The 18,662-nt window shown below is 60.5% G+C and overlaps 2 non-coding genes across 2 annotated transcripts; both read right to left on the bottom strand.

The window, feature by feature from the left end:
• Positions 1–265: 265 nt before the first annotated feature.
• LOC131863382 (5S ribosomal RNA) lies at positions 266–384 on the bottom strand. Its single transcript, XR_009362303.1, has one exon. It is a non-coding gene; the product is annotated as a 5S ribosomal RNA (ribosomal RNA).
• A 5,915-nt stretch (positions 385–6,299) lies between these two features.
• On the bottom strand, positions 6,300–6,418 carry LOC131863380 (5S ribosomal RNA). The gene has a single exon (XR_009362301.1). It is a non-coding gene; the product is annotated as a 5S ribosomal RNA (ribosomal RNA).
• Positions 6,419–18,662: the final 12,244 nt, after the last annotated feature.

Below are 18,662 nucleotides of genomic sequence, written 5' to 3'. Positions count from 1 at the left end.
CTCGACCGAGCGCGCACTGGCCGAGGTGCACACCGATTTCACCTGGGTGCGCGCGCAGCACCTCGGGCGCACCGGGGTGCGCGCACAACGCCCGGGTTGCACCGTGGCCTGTGTGCTCGGGGCGCCTCGGGTGCGCGCTCGGTGTCGCCCCCGCGCGCGCGGTAGTGCGGGCAGCGCACCCCGGCCCGGCCCGGCCCCGACGAGAACGCAAACGGGCAAAAGGTTTATTCAAATAGCATTGCGACGCCCGGCGAAAAACTAAAAAAGGGTGCAACACCGGGACTTCCCGGGAGGTCACCCATCCCAGTACTACTCCGGCCCAAGCGCGCTTAACTGCGGAGTTCTGATGGGATCCGGTGCACTAACGCTGGTATGATCGCACCCGTTATGAGCTTGTCGCAGTGTGTACTTAGCAAACCGCGACCCACGTGCGAATCCACCCCGGCCACCCACCCCCGTCGAGGTGCACACCCTCCCTCGCGAAGTGCGCCCCGTTCGCCAAGTGTGAGCCCTGCCCGGGTGCGCGCACCTTGCTAGGGCGTCGGGTGTGCACCCGGCCCGGCCTACGTGCGTGCACCTGGACGGGGCGTCGTGTGCGTGCAGTGTCCCGTCTGCAACGCGGTGCCCACACACCACCTCGGGCGCAACGACCTGCGCTCACATGTGGGCCGAGTGCACCTTGGTGCATGTTCGGGGCGCCTCGGGTGCACGCTCGATCTTGCCCCGGTGCACCAAGGCGCTCGGTTTGCCCCGGGTGCGCACTTGGTGCAAGGTGGGCACCCAAAATAGGGATCAAGCACCAAAACACAAGTTTCGGGATGCAAAATGGGACCCAAGGACCACAAATGCGTTCCAAGACCCATGATGGGTCCACGAGAACAAAAATGTGTTCCGAGACTTAATAAACAAATATTGGGTTTTAGGAGAAGAAACATGCTCTGATGCCCAAAACGAGAATCGACCCCGAAAAGGCCACAGGCCAAAAGTGGGATGCGAGACAAAAAAAAATGGGACCCGAGGACCAAAATTGGGTTCCCAGGTCGAAGACAGGGCAACCGGACAAGAAACGACCTCTAAGGCTCGAAATGAGTCCCGACGACTAAAACTTGACAAGAAGCACCCATCAGGCACCCAACTCGACACCCATGGGATGCCGACCCACCCGGGCTTCCACCTAGCACACCTTGGCACCCACCCACCCTCGCACCCAACCTCGCACCCAACTTAGCACCTTTGAACCCACATTGGCACTCACCCTGACCCTGGCACCTTGGAACCCACATTGGCACTCACCTTGACCCTGGCACCCACCTTTGCACTCACCTTGGGACCCACCCTGGCTCCCACCTCGGCACCCACCCAGACACCCACCTTGGTTCCTTGGCACCCACCTTGGATCCTTGGCACCCACCCCGACACCCACCTTGGCACGCAACTTGGCTACTTGCCACCCACCTTGGCTCCTTGACGCCCACCCCGACAACCACCCCGTGACCTACCCTGGCTAGGGTTGGTGCACACCCACCCTGGTGCCCACCTTGGCACCCACCCCATGACCCACCTTGGCACGCACCTTAGTACCCACCCCGTTACCCACCCTAGGACCCACCCCGTGACCCACCTTGGCCAGGGTGGGTGCCTTGGTGCGCACAACTTGCCTGGGCTGCACACCAGGGCGGGCTCAAGATGGCACCCGCGTTCCGTTTTTTTCACTATCTTTCAAAACGGAAATTTTAAAATCTCGTTTTTTTTTTTTTTTTGCCTTTTCTGGAAATTAGTGAAGGCAGCGCATCAAAGGTGCGCAATGCTGGTGCGAACCCGGGAGCGCTCCGATGTGTGCTCCAAGGTGCGGCGTGCACAAAGTCCGAGCCCGGCTTGCCCCGGGTGCGCACCTCGCGTGCACCTTCGCCGGGGTGAGCACCTTGGCTGGGTTGCGCGCCCTGGTGCGCACCAAGGAGCGCTCTGAAGTGTGCTCCAAGGTGCGGCGTGCACGAAGTCGGAGCTCGGTTTGCCCCGGGTGTGCACCTCGGGTGCGCACCTCGCGTGCACCTTCGCTGCGGTGGGCACCTTGGCTGGGTTGCGCGCCTTGGTGGGCACCATGCAGTGCACGAAGTCGGAGCCCGGTTTGCCCCGGGCGCGCACCTCCGCCAGGGTGGGCACCTTGGTGCGCACAACTTGCCTGGGCTGCGCACCAGGAAGGGCTCAAGATGGCACCCGCGTTCCGTTTTTTTCACTATCTTTCAGAACGGAAATTTTAAAATATCGTTTTTTTTTGCCTTTTCTGGAAATTAGTGAAGGCAGCGCATCAAAGGTGCGCAACGCTGGTGCGAACCTGGGAGCGCTCCGATGTGTGCTCCAAGGTGCGGCGTGCACGAAGTCGGAGCCCGGTTTGCCCCGGGTGCGCCCTGGTGGGCACCATGGTGCGCACCAAGGAGCGCTCCGAAGTGTGCTCCAAGGTGCGGCCTGCACGAAGTCGGAGCCCGGTTTGCCCCGGGTGTGCACCGCGGGTGGGCACCTTGGTGCGCATGCCTTGCCTGGGCTGCGCACCAGGGCGGGCTCAAGATGGCACCCGCGTTCCGTTTTTTTCACTATCTTTCAAAACGGAAATTTTAAAATCTCATTTTTTTTTGCCTTTTCTGGAAATTAGTGAAGGCAGCGCATCAAAGGTGCGCACCTCGCTGCCCACCACGGTGCGCAACGCCGGTGGGCACCCGGGAGTGCTTCGAAGTGTGCTCCAAGGTGCTGCGTGCACGTTGTCGGAGCCCGGTTTGCCCCGGGTGCGCACCTCGCGTGCACCTTCGTCGGGGTGGGCACCTTGGCTGGGTTTGCCCCGGCTGCGCTCCGAAGCGGGGTTATTGGAGCGCCGCCTCTTTTTTTGTCGGAGCGTTTGGTGGGGTTTCTCGCATTGGCTCTTCCCAGGCCCGGTTGCCACCCTGGCGCGCACGAAGTCGGAAGTAGGGTTAATTGCCCGGGTGCGCACCTTTGCCAGGGTGGGCACCTTACCTGGGCTGTGCACCCGGGCGGGCTCAAGATGGCACCCGCGTTCCGTTTTTTTCACTATCTTTCAAAACGGAAATTTTAAAATCTCCTCTTTTTTTTGCCTTTTCTGGAAATTAGTGAAGGCAGCGCATCAAAGGTGCGCACCTCGCTGCCCACCTTGGTGTGCTCTGAGGTGCGCACCCGGGAGCGCTACGAAGTGTGCTCCAAGGTGCGGCGTGCACGTTGTCGGAGCCCGGTTTGCCCCGGGTGCGCACCTCGCCTGCACCTTGGCCGGGGTGGGCACCCTGGCTGGGTTTGCCCAGGGTGCGCTCCGAAGCGGGGTTACTGGAGCGCCCCCTCTTTTTTTGTCAGAGCGTTTGGTGGGGTTTCTCGCATTGGCTCTTCCCAGGCCCGGTTGTTGGGTGCGCTCCCACCCTGGCGCGCGCGAAGTTGGAAGTTGGGTTAATTGCCCGGGCGCGCACCTTCGCCAGGGTGGGCACCTTGGTGCGCACACCTTGGCTGGGCTGCGCACCAGGGCGGGCTCAAGATGGCACCAGCATTCCCTTTTTCTCACTATCTTTCAAAACGGAAATTTTAAAATCTCGTTTTCTTTTGCCTTTTATGGAAATTAGTGAAGGCATCGCATCAAAGGTGCGCACCTCGCTGCCCACCTTGGTGTGCTCCGAGGTGCCCACCACGGTGCGCTCCGAGGTGCCCACCACGGTGCGCAACGCCGGTGCGAACCCGGGAGCGCCCCGATGTGTGCTCCAAGGTGCGGCGTGCACGAAGCCGGACCCCGGTTTGCCCCGGGTGCGCACCTCGCGTGCACCTTGGTGCGCACACCTTGGCTGGGTTGCGCGGCCTGGTGGGCACCATGGTGCGCACCAAGGAGCGCTCCGAAGTGTGCTCCAAGGTGCGGCGTGCACGAAGTCCTAGCCCGGTTTGCCCCGGGTGCGCACCTTCGCCGCGGTGGGCACCATGGCGTGCACGAAGTCGGAGCCCGGTTTGCCCCGGGTGCGCACCTCGCGTGCACCTTCGCCGGGGTGGGCACCTCGGCTGGGTTGCGCGCCCTGGTGCGCACCAAGGAGCGCTCCGAAGTGTGCTCCAAGGTGCGGCGTGCACGAAGTCGGAGCCCGGTTTGCCCCGGGTGCGCACCTTCGCCGCGGTGGGCACCCTGGTGCGCACCATGGCGTGCACGAAGTCGGAGCCCGGTTTGCCCCGGGTGCGCACCTCGCGTGCACCTTCGGCGGGGTTGCGCGCCCTGGTGCGCACCAAGGAGCGCTCCGAAGTGTGCTCCAAGGTGCGGCGTGCACGAAGTCGGAGCCCGGTTTGCCCCGGGTGCGCACCTCGCGTGCACCTTCGGCGGGGTTGCGCGCCCTGGTGGGCACCATGGTGCGCACCAAGGAGCGCTCCGAAGTGTGCTCCAAGGTGCGGCGTGCACGAAGTCGGAGCCCGGTTTGCCCCGGGTGCGCACCTCGCGTGCACCTTCGCCGCGGTGGGCACCATGGCGTGCACGAAGTCGGAGCCCGGTTTGCCCCGGGTGCGCACCTCGCGTGCACCTTCGCCGGGGTGGGCACCTCGGCTGGGTTGCGCGCCCTGGTGCGCACCAAGGAGCGCTCCGAAGTGTGCTCCAAGGTGCGGCGTGCACGAAGTCGGAGCCCGGTTTGCCCCGGGTGCGCACCTCGCGTGCACCTTCGCCGCGGTGGGCACCATGGCGTGCACGAAGTCGGAGCCCGGTTTGCCTCGGGTGCGCACCCCGCGTGCACCTTCGCCGGGGTGGGCACCTCGGCTGGGTTGCGCGCCCTGGTGCGCACCAAGGAGCGCTCCGAAGTGTGCTCCAAGGTGCGGCGTGCACGAAGTCGGAGCCCGGTTTGCCCCGGGTGCGCACCTCGCGTGCACCTTCGCCGCGGTGGGCACCTTGGCTGGGTTGGGCACCATTGAGCGCTCCGAAGTGTGCTCCAAGGTGCGCACCATGGCCCTCCAAGGTGCGCAGCATGGCGTGCACGAAGTCGGAGCCCGGTTTGCCCCGGGTGCGCACCTCGCGTGCACCTTCGCCAGGGTGGGCACCTCGGTGCGCACACCTTCTCAATGTTTTCTTGCCTTTTCTGGAAATTGGTGAAGGCAGCGCATCAAAGGTGCGCACCTCGGTGTGCTCCGAGGTGCGAACCCGAGAGCGCTCCGAGGTGCCCACGAAGTCGAAAGTCGGGTTAATTGCATTGTTTTCCCCGGGTGCGCTCCGAGGTGCGCAACATCGGTGCGCACCAAGGAGGGCTCCGAAGTGTGCTCCAAGGTGCGCACGATTCGGAGCTCGGTTTGCCCGGGGTGCGCACACCTTGGCTGGGTTGCGCACCCTTTGTGCGCTCCAAGGTGCGCACGAAGTCGGAGCTCGGTTTGCCCCGGGTGCGCACCTTCGCCAGGGTGCGCACCTTGATGCGCACGCCTTGGCTGGGCTGCGCACCTTGGTGGGCGCCATGGTGCGCACCTTTCGTGCGCTCCAAGGTGCGCACGAAGTCGGAGCTCGGTTTGCCCCGGGTGCGCACCTTGGTGGGCGCCATGGTGCACTCCGAGGTGCCCAAGATTGGTGCGCAACAAGGAGCGCTCCGAAGTGCGCTCCAAGGTGCGCAGGTGCGCGCGAAGTCGAAAGTTGGGTTAATTGTCCGGTTTGCCTCGGGTGCGCACCTTGCGTGCACCTTCGCCAGGGTGGGCGCCTTGGTGCGCACACCTTGGCTGGGCTGCGCACCCGGGCGCGCACACCTTGGCACCCGCGTTTCCTTCATTTTAAATTTTTTTTTTTTACAATCTCTCAAGTGGGAAATTCTATAATCTCAACTTTTTTTGCCTTTTCAGGAAACTTTTGAATGGAGCGCATCATTGGTGCGCTCCGAAGTGTGCTCCAAGGTGCGCACCTCTGGTGTGCTCCAAAGCTCTCTCCAGCTGCGTGCACCTGCCCCGGCCGCGCACCCGGCCCCGCCCAGCTTCGCTCACCTGTCCCGGGCGTCTGGTGCGGAACCTTAGAGTAAGAAACATCACCGTGCACCTTGGCCAACGTGCGCGACTCGACCGAGCGCGCACTGGCCGAGGTGCACACCGATTTCACCTGGGTGCGCGCGCAGCACCTCGGGCGCACCGGGGTGCGCGCACAACGCCCGGGTTGCACCGTGGCCTGTGTGCTCGGGGCGCCTCGGGTGCGCGCTCGGTGTCGCCCCCGCGCGCGCGGTAGTGCGGGCAGCGCACCCCGGCCCGGCCCGGCCCCGACGAGAACGCAAACGGGCAAAAGGTTTATTCAAATAGCATTGCGACGCCCGGCGAAAAACTAAGAAAGGGTGCAACACCGGGACTTCCCGGGAGGTCACCCATCCTAGTACTACTCCGGCCCAAGCGCGCTTAACTGCGGAGTTCTGATGGGATCCGGTGCACTAACGCTGGTATGATCGCACCCGTTATGAGCTTGTCGCAGTGTGTACTTAGCAAACCGCGACCCACGTGCGAATCCACCCCGGCCACCCACCCCCGTCGAGGTGCACACCCTCCCTCGCGAAGTGCGCCCCGTTCGCCAAGTGTGAGCCCTGCCCGGGTGCGCGCACCTTGCTAGGGCGTCGGGTGTGCACCCGGCCCGGCCTACGTGCGTGCACCTGGACGGGGCGTCGTGTGCGTGCAGTGTCCCGTCTGCAACGCGGTGCCCACACACCACCTCGGGCGCAACGACCTGCGCTCACATGTGGGCCGAGTGCACCTTGGTGCATGTTCGGGGCGCCTCGGGTGCACGCTCGATCTTGCCCCGGTGCACCAAGGCGCTCGGTTTGCCCCGGGTGCGCACTTGGTGCAAGGTGGGCACCCAAAATAGGGATCAAGCACCAAAACACAAGTTTCGGGATGCAAAATGGGACCCAAGGACCACAAATGCGTTCCAAGACCCATGATGGGTCCACGAGAACAAAAATGTGTTCCGAGACTTAATAAACAAATATTGGGTTTTAGGAGAAGAAACATGCTCTGATGCCCAAAACGAGAATCGACCCCGAAAAGGCCACAGGCCAAAAGTGGGATGCGAGACAAAAAAAAATGGGACCCGAGGACCAAAATTGGGTTCCCAGGTCGAAGACAGGGCAACCGGACAAGAAACGACCTCTAAGGCTCGAAATGAGTCCCGACGACTAAAACTTGACAAGAAGCACCCATCAGGCACCCAACTCGACACCCATGGGATGCCGACCCACCCGGGCTTCCACCTAGCACACCTTGGCACCCACCCACCCTCGCACCCAACCTCGCACCCAACTTAGCACCTTTGAACCCACATTGGCACTCACCCTGACCCTGGCACCTTGGAACCCACATTGGCACTCACCTTGACCCTGGCACCCACCTTGGGACCCACCCTGGCTCCCACCTCGGCACCCACCCAGACACCCACCTTGGTTCCTTGGCACCCACCTTGGATCCTTGGCACCCACCCCGACACCCACCTTGGCACGCAACTTGGCTACTTGCCACCCACCTTGGCTCCTTGACGCCCACCCCGACAACCACCCCGTGACCTACCCTGGCTAGGGTTGGTGCACACCCACCCTGGTGCCCACCTTGGCACCCACCCCATGACCCACCTTGGCACGCACCTTAGTACCCACCCTGTTACCCACCCTAGGACCCACCCCGTGACCCACCTTGGCCAGGGTGGGTGCACCCACCCTGGTGCCCACCTTGGCACCCACCCATCCTAGCACCCAGCCTGTGACCGGGCTTGGAACCCAACCTTGCACCCGTCTTGGCCAGTGTGGGTGCGCACCCATCCTGGCACCCACGTTGTGACACACCCTTTAACCCACGCACCCTAGCAGCCACGTTGGCACCCACCTTGGAACACAACCTAGCAACTTGGCACCCACCCCGTGACCCACCTTGGCATCCACCATAGCAGTCGCCCACTTGGCACCCACCTTGGAACCCAAGTTGGCACCCACCTCGGCACCCACCTTGACACTTGTGGACCCACCTTGCCACTCACCCTAGCATCGACCCATCCTAGCACCCACCCTGGCACCTTTGCACCCTAGCACTCACCCATCCTAGCACCTAACCTGTGACCCACCTTGACACTCACCCTCGCACCCACCTTGGAACCCAACCTAGCACCCACCCACCCTGACACCAACCCTAGCACCTACCCACCCTTGCACCCACCCTGTGACCCATCTTGGCACCCACCCATCCTACCACTCAACCTATCACCCACCTTCTCACCCACCTTGGCATCCACCTTAGCACCCACCCACACTGGCACCTTGGCACCCACCTCGGGCAAGGTGGGTGCACACCCACCCTGACACCCAATTTAGAACCAACCGAGCATGTTACCCACCTTGGCACCCACATTGCAGCCCACCCTAGTACCCACCCTATGACCCACATTGGCATCCACACCCTAGCACCCAGGCACCTCGACACCCGCCTTGACACGCACCCTAGCACTAAACCTGTGACCCACCTTGGAACTCACCCTAGAACCCACCCACCCTGTGAACCACCTTGGCATCCACCTTAGCACCCACCCACCTTGGCACCCACTCTAGCACTCACCCATCCTAACACCCAACTTGTTACCCACCTTGGCACCCGCCCTCGCGTCCACCTTGAAACCCACCCTAGCACCCACCCACGCAGGAGCCCACCTTGGCACCCAACCTAACACCCACGCATCCTGGCACCCAACTTGTGACCCACCTTGGAACCCACCCTAGTACCCACCTTTGAACCCACTATATCACCAACCCACCTTGGCACCCACCCTATGACCCTCTTTGGAATCCACCCTAGCACGCACCCACCCTGGCACCCACCATGGAGCGCACCCTAGCACCCACCCACCTCGGCACGCACCTCAACACCCACCTTGGTGTGCGCACTGCGCCAACCTCTCAAAGACCCTATGTGGTGCGCTCCAAAGTGTACACCTTTGGTGCGCTCCAAGGTGCGCACCTTTGGTGCACACCGAGGTGCACACCAAAGTGTGCACCGAGGTGAGCACCAAAGTGCACTCCAAGGTGCACACCAAGGCGTGCACCTTTGGTGCGGTCAATGCAAACGAATTCGGAAGTTGGGGTCGATGTCCTAATCGCTGCTGCAGACTACACGTATGAGAATCGGACAAATAGCTTTATATAGGGGAGGTGTTGCGTTTGATGGGTCGACTCCCCTGGTTGTGTGCACTGCACCAACTTCAAAGACCCTGTCTTGTTTAAGAAGTCAAAAGTTGGGGTGGATGTCCTAATCATTGCTGCAGTCTACGCATGTATGAGAATCAGACAAATAGCTTATATAGGGGAGGTGTTGCATTCGGTGGGTTGACTCCCCTGGTTGTGCGCACTGCGCCAACCTCAAAGACCCCGCATAGCAGAAGAAGTCGGAAGTCGGATTTTGGTGAGCACCAAGGCGTGCACCTTTGGTGCGGTCAACGCAGACGAATTCAGAAGTTGGGGTGGATGTCCTAATCGTTGTTGCAGGCTACACATGTATGAGAATCAGACAAATAGCTTATATAGGGGAGGTGTTGGGTTTGATGGGTCAACTCCCTTGGTTGTGCGCATTACGCCAACCTCAAAGACCTTGTTTTCGTTAAGAAGTCAAAAGTTGGGGTCAATGTCCTAATGGCTCCTGTAGGCTACACATGTATGAGAATCGGACAAATAGCTTATATAGGGGAGGTGTTGGGTTTGATGGGTCGACTCCCCTGGTTGTGCGCATTACGTCAACCTCAAAGACCTTGTTTTCGTTAAGAAGTCAAAAGTTGGGGTCGATGTCCTAATTGCTCCTGTAGACTACACATGTATGAGAATCAGACAAATAGCTTATATAGGGGAGGTGTTGGGTTTGATGGGTTGACTCCCCTAGTTGTTCGCATTACACCAACCTCAAAGACCTTGTTTTCGTTTAGAAGCCGAAAGTTGGGGTCGATGTCCTAATTGCTCCTGCAGGCTACGCATGTATGAGAATCAGACAAATAGCTTATATAGGGGAGGTGTTGGGTTTGATGGGTCGACTCCCCTGGTTGTGCGCATTGCGCCAACCTCAAAGACCCTGCATTGCGGATGAAGTCGAAAGTCAGAGTTTGGTGTGCTACAAGGTGTGGTCGAAGGTGCTCACCTAGGTGTGCACCTTTGGAGCGCAGGAAAAGTGCCCTCCAAAAGTGCGCACCTTTGGAGTGCACAAAAGTGCCCTCCAAAAGTGCGCACCTTTGGAGCGCACAAAAGTGCCCTCCAAAAAGTGCCCTCCAAAAGTGCGCACCTTTGGAGCGCACAAAAGTGCCCTCCAAAAAGTGCCCTCCAAAAGTGCGCACCTTTGGAGTGCAGAAAAGTGCCCTCCAAAAAGTGCCCTCCAAAAGTGTGCACCTTTGGAGTGCACAAAAGTGCCCTCCAAAAGTGCGCACCTTTGGAGCGCAGAAAAGTGCCCTCCAAAAAGTGCCCTCCAAAAGTGCGCACCTTTGGAGCGCAGAAAAGTGCCCTCCAAAAAGTGCCCTCCAAAAGTGCGCACCTTTGGAGCGCAGAAAAGTGCCCTCCAAAAAGTGCCCTCCAAAAGTGCGCACCTTTGGAGCGCAGAAAAGTGCCCTCCAAAAAGTGCCCTCCAAAAGTGCGCACCTTTGGAGCGCACAAAAGTGCCCTCCAAAAAGTGCCCTCCAAAAGTGCGCACTTTTGGTGCGCACCAAGGCGCTGGTTCGGTCGTTGCAGGCGAGTTCGGAAGTTGGGGTCGATGTCCTGAGCGGAGGTGCAAACTACACAGGTGTCGGAATCGGACAAATAGCTTATATAGGGGAGGTGTATGCTTCGATGGGTCGACTCCCCAGGTTGAGCGCACCGCGCCAACCTCAAAGACCCTACGGTATGGATGAAGTCGGAAGTTGGGTCCGATGACCGATTCGATTAGTAGGTATGCTCATGAGGTCGGAATTTGGGTCCGATGACCTGCCATGTGCAGGAAGGCGAATGTTGGCACTGTGCGTTGCAAGGTGCACACCAAGGTGCTGGTGCGGTCTTTTTAGTCGAGTTCGGAAGTTGGGGTCGATGTCCTGATCGGAGGTGCAAGCTACACAGGTGTGGGAATCGGACAAATAGCTTATATAGGGGAGGTGTATGCTTCGTTGGGTCGACTCCCCGGGTTGAGCGCACCGCGCCAACCTCAAAGACCCTACGGTATGGATGAAGTCGGAAGTTGGGTCCGATGACCGATTCGATATGTAGGCATACTCGCGAGGTCGGAATTTGGGTCCGATGACCTGCCATGTGCAGGAAGGCGAATGTTGGCACTGTGCGTTGCAAGGTGCGCACCAAGGCGCTGGTTCGGTCGTTGCAGGCGAGTTCGGAAGTTGGGGTCGATGTCCTGATCGGAGGTGCAAACTACACAGGTGTGGGAATCGGACAAATAGCTTATATAGGGGAGGTGTATGCTTCGTTGGGTCGACTCCCCGGGTTGAGCGCACCGCGCCAACCTCAAAGACCCTACGGTATGGATGAAGTCGGAAGTTGTGTCCGATGACCGATTCGATATGTAGGCATACTCGCGAGGTCGGAATTTGGGTCCGATGACCTGCCATGTGCAGGAAGGCGAATGTTGGGACTGTGCGTCGCAAGGTGCGCACCAAGGCGCTGGTGCCGTCGTTGCAGTCGAGTTCGGAAGTTGGGGTCGATGTCCTGGTCAGAGGTGCAAACTACACAGGTGTGGGAATCGGACAAATAGCTTATATAGGGGAGGTGTATGCTTCGATGGGTCGACTCCCCGGGTTGAGCGCACCGCGCCAACCTCAAAGACCCTACAGTATGGATGAAGTCGGAAGTTGGGTCCGATGACCGATTCGATACGTAGGCATATTGGCGAGGTCTGAATTTGTGTCCGATGACCTGCCATGCGCAGGAAGGCGGAATTTGGGTCCGATGACCGAGTTGATGGCGTGCCATGCGCAGAAAGGCGGAATTTGGGTCCGATGACCGAGTTGATGTTGATGGCCCGCCATGCACAGGAAGGCGGAATTTGGGTCCGATGACCGATTTGAAGGCGTGCCATGCGCAGAAAGGCGGAGTTTGGGTCCGATGACCGAGTTGATATTGATGGCCCGCCATGCGCAGGAAGGCGGAATTTGGGTCCGATGACCTGACATACGCATGGAGTCCGACTCGGGGGCCGATGTTCGATTCGATGACTTGCATTGTGGGTAAAGTCGGAAGTTGTGGTCTTTGACCCGATTCGATGACCAGACTTCGGCTGCTTGAGAATCGGACAAATAACTTATATAGGGGAGGTAGTGTTCTCGAGCATCCTCCCCCCGTGCCCGTTTATGTCGATTGATGCTGGTGCTCGACTGGTTGGAGCGCTCGGATGCAAAAATCTTGCACCAGGATTTATCGATTGTGATGGACACGGCAAGTCTCCTGATTGCTATGCAGGAGCTCATCGTGAATCTCTATGCGGCCTTGGTATGGACTCGACCTGCGGAATGGTTCGGCAATGGTAGTCGCTCCAACACGTCCTTGCAATGGCCACAGAGGTGATTCGACTAGAGCTCCAGTCTAGCTTTTGGGTTGCTTGGCGGACTGGTATAGCCGCGATCGAGTTCCGGCCATGAACGTTTTAGATAGCTCTTGGGCTTTCTGGGACGGAAGTCGGAAGTTTGGGCTGTTGTCCGATTTGATGACCATTCTTCGGATGTGTGAGAATCGGACAAATAACTTATATAGGGGACTGTGTTGTCTCACGCAGCCCCCTCCGTGCCCCTCTATCTCGACCGATGTTGGTGCTTGAAAGGGTTGGGATCGCTCGGATTTATAAACGTGCACCACCATTTGTCGAGTGTGAGGGACGCGGCAGGTCTCCTAAATGCTATACGGGCGCTCTCTGAGAATCTCTATCCGGCCTCGACACAGACTAGTCTTGCTGAATGGTTTGGCACTGGTAGTCGATCCAACACGTCGTTGTTGTGGCCGCCTAGGCGATTCGATTCGAGCCCCCGTCTAGCTTTTGGGTTGCTTGGCGGATTTTGCCCTATCCGCAAGTGAGCTCGGTCCCTAAACGTTCGAGAAACCCGATTGCTATGCGCCGACTCTCTTTCTTGCGAGCCTCCATCTAGCTTTTGGGTCTCTACGGAACGGAAGTCGGAATCTGGGACCGTTGTTTGATTCGACGAGGCAGACTACGGTTGTGCGAGAATCGGACAAATAACTTATATAGGGGAGGTGTTGACTGGAGCATTCTCCCCCGTGCCCCTCTAACTCGACCAATGCTGGCGCTCGAACGGTGGTAGCGCTCGGATTTTCGTTGAGCGCCAGCATTGGTCGATTTAGAGGGGCATGCGAGATTCCCGAATGCTATGCGAGGGCTCTAACGGAAATGTCTATTGGTTTCGGTATGGATGCAATTGCGAGTGGTTCGGCAAAGGTAGTCGTTCCGATGCGTCCATGTCGTGGCCAAATCGATAATTCGATTTGAGCCCTCGTATAGCATTTGGGTCTCTCGATGTGATTCCGCATTCCAGTCCCTTTGGGCACTGCTTGAGCCGCATCCCAGGGGGTTCCCTTCCCAATAATCTGCCTCGCAACCCGATTGCTATGCGGTGAGGCTCCTCGGCCGCCTCGGAACTATCTGTGTATCAGACGCATCGCGGGATAAGGGGTTGGCAACGGTAGTCGCCCCAAGCGCGTCCGATGCTTGGACCATTCCGAGGCGGCCCTGAAGCCTCTTCCGTCTAGCCGTTGGGTCCTTCTCGCCGCATCCCTTGCCTCGCACCCCGATTGCTATGCGGTGAGGCTCCTCGGCCGCCTTGGAACTATCTGTGTATCAGACGCATCGCGGGATAAGGGGTTGTCACTGGTAGTCGCCCCAAGCGCGTCCGATGCTTGGACCATTCCGAGGCGGCCCTGAAGCCTCTTCCGTCTAGCCGTTGGGTCCTTCTCGCCGCATCCCTCGACTCGCACCCCGATTGCTATGCGGTGAGGCTCCTCGGCCGCCTTGGAACTATCTGTGTATCGGACGCGTCGCGGGATAAGGGGTTGTCACTGGTAGTCGCCCCAAGCGCGTCCGATGCTTGGACCATTCCGAGGCGGCCCTGAAGCCTCTTCCGTCTAGCCGTTGGGTCCTTCTCGCCGCATCCCTCGCCTCGCACCCCGATTGCTATGCGGTGAGGCTCCTCGGCCGCCTTGGAACTATCTGTGTATCGGACGCGTCGCGGGATAAGGGGTTGTCACTGGTAGTCGCCCCAAGCGCGTGCGATGCATGGACCATTCCCAGGCGGCCCTGAAGCCTCTTCCGTCTAGCCGTTGGGTCCTTCTCGCCGCATCCCTCGCCTCGCACCCCGATTGCTATGCGGTGAGGCTCCTCGGCCGCCTTGGAACTATCTGTGTATCGGACGCGTCGCGGGATAAGGGGTTGTCACTGGTAGTCGCCCCAAGCGCGTCCGATGCTTGGACCATTCCGAGGCGGCCCTGAAGCCTCTTCCGTCTAGCCGTTGGGTCCTTCTCGCCGCATCCCTCGCCTCGCACCCCGATTGCTATGCGGTGAGGCTCCTCGGCCGCCTTGGAACTATCTGTGTATCGGACGCGTCGCGGGATAAGGGGTTGTCACTGGTAGTCGCCCCAAGCGCGTCCGATGCTTGGACCATTCCGAGGCGGCCCTGAAGCCTCTTCCGTCTAGCCGTTGGGTCCTTCTCGCCGCATCCCTCGCCTCGCACCCCGATTGCTATGCGGTGAGGCTCCTCGGCCGCCTTGGAACTATCTGTGTATCGGACGCGTCGCGGGATAAGGGGTTGTCACTGGTAGTCGCCCCAAGCGCGTCCGATGCTTGGACCATTCCGAGGCGGCCCTGAAGCCTCTTCCGTCTAGCCGTTGGGTCCTTCTCGCCGCATCCCTCGCCTCGCACCCCGATTGCTATGCGGTGAGGCTCCTCGGCCGCCTTGGAACTATCTGTGTATCGGACGCATCGCGGGATAAGGGGTTGTCACTGGTAGTCGCCCCAAGCGCGTCCGATGCTTGGACCATTCCGAGGCGGCCCTGAAGCCTCTTCCGTCTAGCCGTTGGGTCCTTCTCGCCGCATCCCTCGCCTCGCACCCCGATTGCTATGCGGTGAGGCTCCTCGGCCGCCTTGGAACTATCTGTGTATCGGACGCGTCGCGGGATAAGGGGTTGTCACTGGTAGTCGCCCCAAGCGCGTCCGATGCTTGGACCATTCCGAGGCGGCCCTGAAGCCTCTTCCGTCTAGCCGTTGGGTCCTTCTCGCCGCATCCCTCGCCTCGCACCCCGATTGCTATGCGGTGAGGCTCCTCGGCCGCCTTGGAACTATCTGTGTATCGGACGCGTCGCGGGATAAGGGGTTGTCACTGGTAGTCGCCCCAAGCGCGTCCGATGCTTGGACCATTCCGAGGCGGACCTGAAGCCTCTTCCGTCTAGCCGTTGGGTCCTTCTCGCCGCATCCCTCGCCTCGCACCCCGATTGCTATGCGGTGAGGCTCCTCGGCCGCCTTGGAACTATCTGTGTATCGGACGCGTCGCGGGATAAGGGGTTGTCACTGGTAGTCGCCCCAAGCGCGTCCGATGCTTGGACCATTCCGAGGCGGCCCTGAAGCCTCTTCCGTCTAGCCGTTGGGTCCTTCTTGCCGCATCCCTCGCCTCGCACCCCGATTGCTATGCGGTGAGGCTCCTCGGCCGCCTTGGAACTATCTGTGTATCGGACGCGTCGCGGGATAAGGGGTTGTCACTGGTAGTCGCCCCAAGCGCGTCCGATGCTTGGACCATTCCGAGGCGGCCCTGAAGCCTCTTCCGTCTAGCCGTTGGGTCCTTCTCGCCGCATCCCTCGCCTCGCACCCCGATTGCTATGCGGTGAGGCTCCTCGGCCGCCTTGGAACTATCTGTGTATCGGACGCATCGCGGGATAAGGGGTTGTCACTGGTAGTCGCCCCAAGCGCGTCCGATGCTTGGACCATTCCGAGGCGGCCCTGAAGCCTCTTCCGTCTAGCCGTTGGGTCCTTCTCGCCGCATCCCTCGCCTCGCACCCCGATTGCTATGCGGTGAGGCTCCTCGGCCGCCTTGGAACTATCTGTGTATCGGACGCGTCGCGGGATAAGGGGTTGTCACTGGTAGTCGCCCCAAGCGCGTCCGATGCTTGGACCATTCCGAGGCGGACCTGAAGCCTCTTCCGTCTAGCCGTTGGGTCCTTCTCGCCGCATCCCTCGCCTCGCACCCCGATTGCTATGCGGTGAGGCTCCTCGGCCGCCTTGGAACTATCTGTGTATCGGACGCGTCGCGGGATAAGGGGTTGTCACTGGTAGTCGCCCCAAGCGCGTCCGATGCTTGGACCATTCCGAGGCGGCCCTGAAGCCTCTTCCGTCTAGCCGTTGGGTCCTTCTCGCCGCATCCCTCGCCTCGCACCCCGATTGCTATGCGGTGAGGCTCCTCGGCCGCCTTGGAACTATCTGTGTATCGGACGCGTCGCGGGATAAGGGGTTGTCACTGGTAGTCGCCCCAAGCGCGTCCGATGCTTGGACCATTCCGAGGCGGACCTGAAGCCTCTTCCCTCTAGCCGTTGGGGCTTTCTCGCCGCATCCCTCGCCTCGCACCCCGATTGCTATTCGGTGAGGCTCCTCGGCCGCCTTGGAACTATCTGTGTATCGGACGCATCGCGGGATAAGGGGTTGGCAGTGGTAGTCGCCCCAAGCGCGTCCGATGCTTGGACCATTCCGAGGCGGCCCTGCAGCCTCTTCCGTCTAGCCGTTGGGGCCATCTCGCTGCATCCCCCACCTCGCACCACGATTGCTATGCGGTGAGGCTCCTTGGCCGCCTCGGAACTATCTGTGTATCGGACGCATCGCGGGATAAGGGGTTGTCACTGGTAGTCGCCCCAAGCGCGTCCGATGCTTGGACTATTCCGAGGCGGCCCTGCAGCCTCTTCCGTCTAGCCGTTGGGGCCATCTCGCCGCATCCCCCAGCTCCTCGGCCGCCTCGGAACTATCTGTGTATCGGACGCATCGCGGGATAAGGGGTTGGCAGTGGTAGTCGCCCCAAGCGCGTTCGATGCTTGGACTATTCCGAGGCGGCCCCGCAGCCTCTTCCGTCTACCCTTTGGGGCCATCTCGCCGCATCCCTCGCCTCGCACCCCGATTGCTATGCGGTGAGGCTCCTCGGCCGCCTGGGAACTATCTTCGTATCGGATGCATCGCGGGATAAGGGGTTGTCACTGGTAGTCGCCCCAAGCGCGTCCGATGCTTGGACTATTCCGAGGCGGCCCTGTGGCCTCTTCCGTCTAGCCGTTGGGGCCATCTCGCCGCATCCCTCACCTCGCACCCCCATTGCTATGCGGTGAGGCTCCTCGGCCGCCTTGGAACTGTCTTCGTATCGGAAGCATCGCGGGATAAGGGGTTGTCACTGGTAGTCGCCCCAAGCGCGTCCGATGCTTGGACTATTCCGAGGCGGCCCTGCAGCCTCTTCCGTCTAGCCGTTGGGGCCATCTCGCCGCATCCCCCACCTCGCACCCGGATTGCTATGCGGTGAGGCTCCTCGGCCGCCTTGGAACTATCTTCGTATCGGACGCATCGCGGGATAAGGGGTTGTCACTGGTAGTCGCCCCAAGCGCGTCCGATGCTTGGACTATTCCGACGCGGCCCTGTGGCCTCTTCCGTCTAGCCGTTGGGGCCATCTCGCCGCATCCCCCACCTCGCACCCCGATTGCTATGCGGTGAGGCTCCTCGGCCGCCTTGGAACCATCTTCGTATCGGACGCATCGCGGGATGAGGGGTTGTCACTGGTAGTCGCCCCAAGCGCGTCCGATGCTTGGACCATTCCGAGGCGGCCCTGAAGCCTCTTCCGTCTAGCCGTTGGGGCCTTCCCGCCCCATCCCTCGCCTCGCACCCCCGATTGCTATGCGGTGAGGCTCCTCGGCCGCCTTGGAACCATCTGTGTATCGGACGCATCGCGGGATAAGGGGTTGGCACTGGTAGTCGCCCCAAGCGCGTCCGATGCTTGGAGCATTCCGAGGTGGCCCTGAAGCCTCTTCCGTCTAGCCGTTGGGGCCTTCCCGCCCCATCCCTCGCCTCGCACCCCGATTGATATGCGGTGAGGCTCCTCGGCCGCCTTGGAACTATCTGTGTATCGGACGCATCGCGGGATAAGGGGTTGGCACTGGTAGTCGTCCCAATCGCGTCCGATGCTTGGACCATTCCGAGGCGGCCCTGCAGCCTCTTCCGTTTAGCCGTCGGGGCCTTCCCGCCGCATCCCTCGCCTCGCATCCCGATTCCTATGCGGTGAGTCTTCTCGGCCGCCGCGGAACTATACCTGTTATTGCTACTGCATCCTTCGGCTGGTAACCTCCTCTGCCGCCTTGGAACGTTCTCTTTGTCGGACGCGTCGCGGGATAAGGGGTTGGCACTGGTAGTCGCCCCAAGCGCGCCCGATGCATAGACCGCTCCGAGTTGACCTTGCTTTCAGCCTCTCACATGCATAGACCTCTCTGAGTCGACCCTGCAGCCTCTCACGTTTAGCCTTTGGAATCTCGCCTCACAACATGATTGCTATCCTTGATGCATCCCTTGCCTCGAGCCCTGATTGCTTTCTTGGCTGCATCCCTCCTCTCCTCACAGCCCGGTTGTCATCACTGCTTCATCCGTCGCTTCATGCATTCTGGCTGCTGGGCCCTTCCCACCGCACACCTCGATTGCTA

The sequence above is a fragment of the Cryptomeria japonica genome, unplaced genomic scaffold (genome assembly GCF_030272615.1).
Source record: "Cryptomeria japonica unplaced genomic scaffold, Sugi_1.0 HiC_scaffold_61, whole genome shotgun sequence".
Taxonomy (NCBI): domain Eukaryota; kingdom Viridiplantae; phylum Streptophyta; class Pinopsida; order Cupressales; family Cupressaceae; genus Cryptomeria; species Cryptomeria japonica.
The sequence above is the reverse complement of the archived record's forward strand: the minus strand, read 5'-3'. Positions and strand labels throughout refer to the sequence as shown.